The following is an 8,474-nucleotide window of genomic DNA, read 5'->3' as shown; positions in this document are numbered from 1 at the left end:
GAAAAAACCCAACTCAAAAGTTTTTATAAAAAAAAGGAATTTATTAGATAAACCCCAGATTTTCAGAATAGATGGCTCTAGGGACTACATTTATATTTATCAAAAATACAGAATTAATTCTTCCCCTTCTCTCCTTCCTTTGATTGCTCTATTCTCTCATCATCTCCCTTCTCTTTTTCTGAAAGAGTAAGATCCTGGCTTAATGGTCATTAACCTCATGTGATCTTGTAAGGAAAGAAACTCTTCCTCACCTAGCATCCAAATCCAATCTCTAAAAATGGCCTTTGATTCGTTTTTGTTGTACCTTTCTACTCTTTCTACTCTTCTGGTGGAAAAGGTACTGCATGTAATTCCTGATTTTTGTACTACCATACTTTCCTAGACTGGAATGAGACACAGGTATTGTCAACAGTCCCCTACAATTCCCCGCAAAGGGAATCTGAGAGGGGCAGTTTCTAAAAGTAAAGATACAGGGAAAGCAAGTCAGATAACAGAAAGCTGTGACAATTGCTGACATTCTGACTTGATTGTTAATGGATGATTTTGATAGTTTTGGGGAATAGGTTTGAACAGGGCTTCTTTCTCGCTTACAGTTCTTACCTAAACTTCTGTTGACTAAGCGCAGCTTCTAAAAATGAAAATCCACAAACCTGCTGCAAATACCCTTGATACGGGAGAGATTAGGAGCCAGTACAACATTATAATTGATAACATGGGTATAGATGATGAAAATGATCATCAATAATTGTGATCAATAATTAATTACTCATCCTATGATTTAGCCACATCTTTCATATTTTTCTTTTCAAGCTCTTCTGTTTTCTTCACCTTTGCCTCATTTCTATCTTTGCATCATTTCTATCTAGAGACACAGAACTTAGATACATCACTGCCCTTGGGTTTATTTCATAGCTCCCATTCTGTACAAACACATCCCTAAACTCTCTTGGAATTCTGATTTGCAAGTAAGTTGATGTAGGAAGCTCTTGAGGGATAGCCTACCTTGAGGCTTTAAGTCCATATGATTGTCACCTGCCATCAGTACTATCAAGATACAGAGCCTTATTTATAAAGCAAAAAAAAAAAGCAAACAAACAACTTATTCCTCTGAAGATAAAATGACCAGGTAGGGACTGAACTACTTTTCACCATCCTGAACCAAACTGAGGATATCATAACAATGGCAAGGAAGAATGAAGACAGATTTGATGAATAAATGTACACATAAAGAAAAAAGAAAACTCTCAAATAAACAACCTAACTTCACAGCTCAAGGAACTAGTGAAAGTAAAATAAACAAAGCCCAAATTTGGCAGAGGAAGTAAATATTAAACATCAGAGCAGAAATAAATAAAATAGAGAATTACAAAATAGAGAAGATGAACAACATTGAGTTGGTTATTTGAAAAGATAAATGAAATTAGTATATCTTTAGCTAGACTAACCAAGAAAAAAAGAGAGAAGACACCCCTAAATAAAATTTTAAATAGAAGACATTATAACTGATATCACAGTAATATAAAGGTTCATAGAGATTACCATGAAAAATTATGCACCAACAAACTCAATAACCTAGAAGTAATAGACAGATTTCTAGAAACAGAGCATACCAAAATGGAATTATGAAGAAACTGCAAATAATGAGTAAGACCAATGTTGAATAAGGATATTGAATCAGTAATAATAAAACCTCCCAATATAGAAAAGCCCAGGGTCGGATGTTTTCATTGGTTAATTCTACCAAACATTTAAAAAAGAATTAGTACCAATCTTTCTCAAAGTCTTCCAAAAAACTCAAGAAGAGGGAACATTACTATATGAAAGACAGATAATGACTCTACAAGTAAAGAAAACTATATACCAATATCTCTGATGAATAAAGATGCAAGGATTATCAACAGATGCTAACAAACTGAATTCAACAGCTCTTTGAAAGGATAATACACCATGGTCAAGTAGGATTTATCCCCAGGATGCAAGGATGGTTCAATACACACAATCGATAAATGTGATGTGTATGCTTAGGTGCCCAGTCATGTAAGACTCTTTTTGACCCCATGGATTGTAACCCACTAGGCTACTCTGTCCATAGTATTTTCCCAGACAAGAATACTGGAGTGGGTTACCATTTCCTCCTCCAGGGGAATCTTCCCAACCCGGGGATCAAACCTGTGTCTCCTGCATTGGCAGGTGGATTCTTTACCACTGTGCCACCTGGGAAGCCCCAAGAAATGTGACATATTCTTTTCACAGAATGAAAGAAAAAAATATGATCATTTCCATGATACAAAAAAAAAGCATTTGACAAAATTCAACATCCATTCATGGTAAAAACTCTCAACAAATTTGGCACAGAAGGAACATCCCTTCTGTGCCAAAAATAAAAATAAAGCTATATAGGACAAGCCCAGATCTAATATTACACATGTGGTGAAAGGAGAAAGATTGAAAACTTTCCTCTGAGATCAAGAACAAGACAGGGATGCCCACACTTAACCACTGCTATTCAACACAGTCCTGGAAGTTACAGCCAGAGTAATCAGGCAAGAAAAAGAAAGGATCCACACCAGAAAGGCAGAAGTAAAGTTGTCTTTGTTTGCAGATGACATGATCTAATACATATAAAAACCTAAAGAGTGCAAAAAAAAAAAAAAAACCCTATCAGAACTAATAAATAAATTCAGTAAAGTTGTATGCCACAAAACAAATGCTGGTGAGGATGTGAGGAAAAGGGAATCGTTGTACACTGTGAATGCTAATATAAATTGGTGCAGCCCCTGTGTAAGACAATAAGGGCACATCATTCACATTCTGGCCTCAGTCTCTTCATGTGTAAAATACAGACTTATATCTGTCACACAGTTTCAGAGTTCTTGTGAGATCCAAATAAGAGAGCAAAGTGTTTTGAAAAACTAAAAGAACTCTCCAAATGGGAGATCACATCATTATTTCTTATTATGTGCTTCCTCCTAAACGTGAAATGAACAGATTTCATTTTTCTGACAGACTTTCTGAAATTAGAGGGAAAGTGAGACTTTGTCGCAATAGCAATTTTATAAACAGGTAACTGAAGAGGCAAAATTTACAGGAAATAATTTATCCTTCTATTTCTATCTTGTTCTAAAATAAGACTTTTACATTTGGATGCTGTTTTTGCCAACTCTGTAGCATGACAGTTCAGTTCAGTTCAGTTGCTCAGTTGTGTCCGACTCTTTGCAACCCCATGGACTGCAGCACGCCAGGCTTCCCTGTCCATCACCAACTCCCGGAGCTTACTCAAACTCATGTCCAGTGAGTTGGTGATGCCATCCAACCATCTCATCCTCTGTCATCCCCTTCCCCTCCTGCCTTCAATCTTTCCCAGCATCAAGGTCTTTTCTAATGAGTCAGCTCTTCGCATCAGGTGGCCAAAGTATTGGAGTTTCAGCTTCAGCATCAGTCCTTCCAATGAATATTCAGGACTGAATGGTTTGATCTCCTTGCAGTCCAAGGGACTCTCAAGAGTCTTCTCTGACACCACAGTTCAAAAGCATCAATTCTTCGACGCTCAGCTTGCATTATAGTCCACCTCTCACATCCATACGTGACTACTGGAAAAACCATAGCTTTGACTAGACAAACATTCATTGACAAAGTAATGTCTCTGCTTTTTAATATGCTGTCTAGGTTCGTCATAGCTTTTCTTCCAAGGAGTGAGTGTCTTTTAAATTTCATGGCTGCAGTCACCATCTGCAGTGATTTTGGAATTCCAAAATATAAAGTCTTTCACACTTTCCATTGTTTCCCCATCTATTTACCATAAAGTAATGGGATCAGATGCCATGATCTTAGTTTTCTTAATGTTGAGTTTTAAGCAAACTTTTTCACTCTCCTCTTTCACTTTCATCAAGAGGCTCTTTAGTACTTCACTTTCTGTCATAGAGGTGGTGTCATCTGCTTATCTGAGATTATTGATATTTCTCCCAGCAATCTTGATTCCAGTTTGCGCTTCATCCAGCTTGGCATTTTGCATGATGTACTGTGGATAGAATTTAAATAGTCAGGGTGACAATATACAGCCTTGACATACTCCTTTCCCAATTTGGAACCAGTCTGTCATTCCATGTCCAGTTCTAACTGTTGCTTCTTGACCTGCATACAGATTTCTCAGGAGGCAGGTCAGGTGGTCTGGTGTTCCCATCTGTTTCAGAATTTTCCATGGTTTGTTGTAATCCACACAGTCAAAGGCTTTGGCATAGTGAATAAAACAGAAGTAGATGTTTTTCTGGAACTCTCTTGCTTTTTCAATAATTCAAGGGATGTTTGCAATTTGGTCTCTGGTTCCTCTGCCTTTTCTAAATCTAGCTTGAACATCTGGAATTTCACGGTTCACACACTGTTGCAGCCTGGCTTGGAGAATTTTGAGCATTACTTTGCTAGCATGTGAGATGAGTGCAATTATGCAGTAGTTTCAACATTCTTTGGCATTGCCTTTCTTTGGGATTGGAATGTAAACTTACCTTTTCCAGTCCTGTGAAACTGCTGAGTTTTCCAAGTTTGCTGACATACTGAGTGTAGCACTTTCACAGCATCATCTTTTAGAATTTGAAATAGCTCAACTGGAATTCCATCACCTCCACTAGCTTTGTTCGTAGTGATGCTTCCTAAGGCCCACTTGACTTCACATTCCAGGATGTCTGGCTCTAGGTGAGTGTTCACCCCATCGTGCTTATTTGGTTCATGAAGATCTTTTTTGTACAGTTCTTCTGTGTATTCTTGCCACCTCTTCTTAATATCTTCTGCTTCTGTTAGGTCCATACTATTTCTGTCCTTTATTGTGCCAATTTTGCATGAAATGCTCCCTCAGTATCTCTAATTTTCTTGAAGAGATCTCCAACCCTTCCCATTCTATTGTTTTCCTCTATTTTTTTTGCATTGATCACTAAGGAAGTCTTTCTTATCTCTCCTTGCTATTCTTTGGAACTCTGAATTCAAATAAGTATAATTTTCCTTTTCTTCTTTGCATTTCACTTCTCTTCTTTTCACAGCTATTAGTAAGGCCTCCTCAGACAACCATTTTGTCTTTTTTCATTTTGTCCTGTGGCAGGGCAATGTAAGATAGATTGTGTATCCAATAAAAAGTTTTTCTTGCAATCAAATGATAAGTGTCTCCTTATGTTTACCTGTGTTTGGTAAGCAGAGTTGTCTTGTGGATGCCTCCTTCCTCCTACTGAAAAATTAATTCATAGTCTTATGCATTTACCTGAATCTTTTCTTCTGTAAGCTGAGCAGAAACTCCTCCTAGGAAACACTTCAAATATTCTAAGAGGTCCCTTCTTTGTAACTCCAAATGAGACTGAGGTATGGCTTTAAACTAAATTGTCATTCACTGCTCTAAAGAAACAGGTAAAATGTTGCATTTTGTGAATGACTGAATCAAAGAACAAACCCCAAACATGTCAGGTTAAAGAAATGAAATTCATGCTTTGTCTCATTTATTGTAAGAGGTGAAGTTATGCATGCTCACGTAGGTAAAGTGGCAGGCAGCATATTGGCAAAGAGGAAAGACATTTTCCTTTTTCTGCCAAAGAAAGTCTTGCTATAGCTTGAAAGTTCATCAAATTTTGCCTGAGATGAGCACCAAGCTACTTTGTGTGTTATTACAATTTTTTTTTGTAATGCACAGTACTGGCAATCTTTTCTAAATCTCATCCTACAATGAGATTTAGAAAAAGCAGCCACATAGGAAGTCCCAGATATGGTCCCCTGGTGGTGAGGGACTCTGACTTTGGCCTCAGAGCATCTCTCTCTTGGACATCACTCATGCTATGGAGCCCTGGGGCTTGAGAAGAGGCGGCAGAAAGAGCTTCCTTTTATTTTCACTGTGTTTATTTTGGATACAAGGCTGGGACAGAATAACAACTAGGAGAATTGTGAAAAGAAGAGATGCAAAAAAATACAGAAAGCTAAAGCAAAGTATATATAAAGGGGATAAATGATGATACACTGATATGAATTTAATACTTAAGAACTATGGCTATGGCAATCAGCAGGAAACTGAAACCAGGAAAATGATTAAAATTGATTAATTCTAGCAAGTAGGATTTCAGGTGAGGAGCATTGAGATTGAAAGCTGTTGCTTTTTATGATAAACCCATATGAATTTTTATTTAACCATCAGCATGTATTACTTTGATATAAATAACTAATGAGGCATAGTATAAGTATGGCAAAGATTGAAAAGACAGAAGTTGAGATAGAGTGTGAACTAAATCCCAGAAAACTGGTTGGTATCCATGAATCCCTATTTTAGAAATCTCCTCAGAAAAATAATGATAACCAAATGATATTGAATTCTTATGATGTATCAGGTATCATTTTTAGAGCTTTTTGTATATTAACTTATTTAATCTTTAAGAAACATTGTGAAGTAGACACTATTGTTCCCATTTCACACAGGATGAGACTGAGTAACAGAGTTAAATAAATCGATCATTTGCTCAAGTGGACACCACTAGCTCCAGAGCCAGGATTCGATCCCAGGCACTCTGTTGCCATTCTGCCTTTGTCCACTCAGCTACAACCCAGGTGCTTCCCAATGCACAGGGAAGTCTGAAAACACTGAGTGACAGGATGGATTTGTGCGGGTTCCTGACATAGAAGGTCCAAGGCCCAACTTGGGAAACACTGCCCTAAATGTTTAATGGTCTTTACTTTTTCTCCTAAACTGAGACCTCTGGCCCAGATATTTCCATTGAACTCCATACCTCTATATTGTACAATCTATTCCATACATTTCAAATGCACCTCACCATGTCTTAGAACAAATTCACAAAATCCTGAGAGGGGCTTTTCTCTTGGTACTCTTTCTCCCAAGGAAGAATATTACCTTCCACACAGGTGAGCAAGTCAGAAACTTGGGAATCACCCCCATATCTCCATTCCCTCTTACTCTGCTGTCAATAACTGGTGTCTGTCACTGTTACCTACTAAATCACAAAACCACATTTTCTCCTTGGCTATTATAATTGTCCTTCCAATCCATTCCTCACACTATAGGGAATGTGAAGAAGACATGAAGTCTCAAATCTTTAACATTTTCCATTAAACCCTTCCTGAGCTGCCCTGTCTGCCTCCTGGGCCTCAGCTTGGACCACTCTCGTTCATCCACATGCTCCAGTCACATGGCCTTCCTTTAATTCCTCCATCTGCCTATGTTTTTTCGACTTCAGCTTCCACACAAAACAAGCTGGTCCCTTTGCCTGGAAGGCCCCCCTCCACCTGGCTCAGGAAAATTACTTAATCACTCAAAGTCTCAGTCATCTCATCTGTCAAATGGGAGTTAAAGTGCTATAGTTCAGAGTTATTAAAAATAGAAAATAAAAGACATAATATTTCTGGCACAAAACAGATGTTCACTAAATTTGTTTCCCTAAAAATATCCCAGAATCTTAAACTTTCCCCAATAATCTTCATATAAAGATAAATTCATTTAAATTTGTTCTTTAATTGTGATTTATAAAAATCCAAAGTAGGAAAGAAACTTTAAAGGTTTATCTCATTTTAGAAATTTATTAAAATCATAATGCATCTTTTCAGTGAAGTATTTGTGGTGTAGTTTTTAATTGTTGTCAAGTTAATAACATGCCCGAGAGTGTGGAGAATTGGTAAAAGGTAGGTATTAGTAGGCTATAATTTTCAAAATTACTGCTTTATTCTATAATCCATCAGCAAAAATAATCCATGAAAAGTATACACCTTTAGAGGTAATGACATGACAAAGGATTTCAAATAATGAGCAAATAAAGAAAATAACTTTGGCCACCTGATGCGAAGAACTGACTCATTTGAAAAGCCCCTGATGCTGGGAAAGATTGAGGGCAGAAGGAGAAGGGGAAGACAGAGGATGAGATGGTTGGATGGCATCACTGACTCAATGGACACAGGTTTGGGTGGACTTTGGGAGTTGGTGATGGACAGGGAGGCCTGGTGTGCTGCGGTTCATGGGGTTGCAAAGAGTCAGTTGAGCAACTGAACTGAACTGAAAGAAAATAAATTAGTATCTAATCTGCAATCATAGATTATATTCCTTGATAACTGGCAAATGAATCTTTTTGTTAATATACAGTTGATCCCTGAACAACGTGGGGTTTAGGGGAGCTAATGCTTCATGAAGTTTAAAATTTGCTTATAATTTATGGTCGGCCCTCCATATGGAGAGTTCCCATAGACAGAGGAGCCTGACAGGCTGTAGTCCACGGGGTTGCAAAGAGTTGGACATGACTGAGCTACAAAACATGGGCTTTCTTCATAGCTCAGCTAGTAAAGAATCTGTCTGCAATGCAGGAGACCCCTGTTCAATCCCTGGGTTGGGAAGATCCCCTGGAGAAGGGAATGGATACCCACTCCAGTATTCTTGGGGCTTCCCTGATGGCTCAGTTGGTAAAGAATCCACCTGCAATGCAGGAGACCTGGGTTTGATACCTGGGTTGGGA

This window comes from Bos javanicus, chromosome 26 (assembly GCF_032452875.1).
Source record: "Bos javanicus breed banteng chromosome 26, ARS-OSU_banteng_1.0, whole genome shotgun sequence".
In the NCBI taxonomy this organism is placed as follows: domain Eukaryota; kingdom Metazoa; phylum Chordata; class Mammalia; order Artiodactyla; family Bovidae; genus Bos; species Bos javanicus.
The sequence above is the reverse complement of the archived record's forward strand: the minus strand, read 5'-3'. Positions refer to the sequence as shown.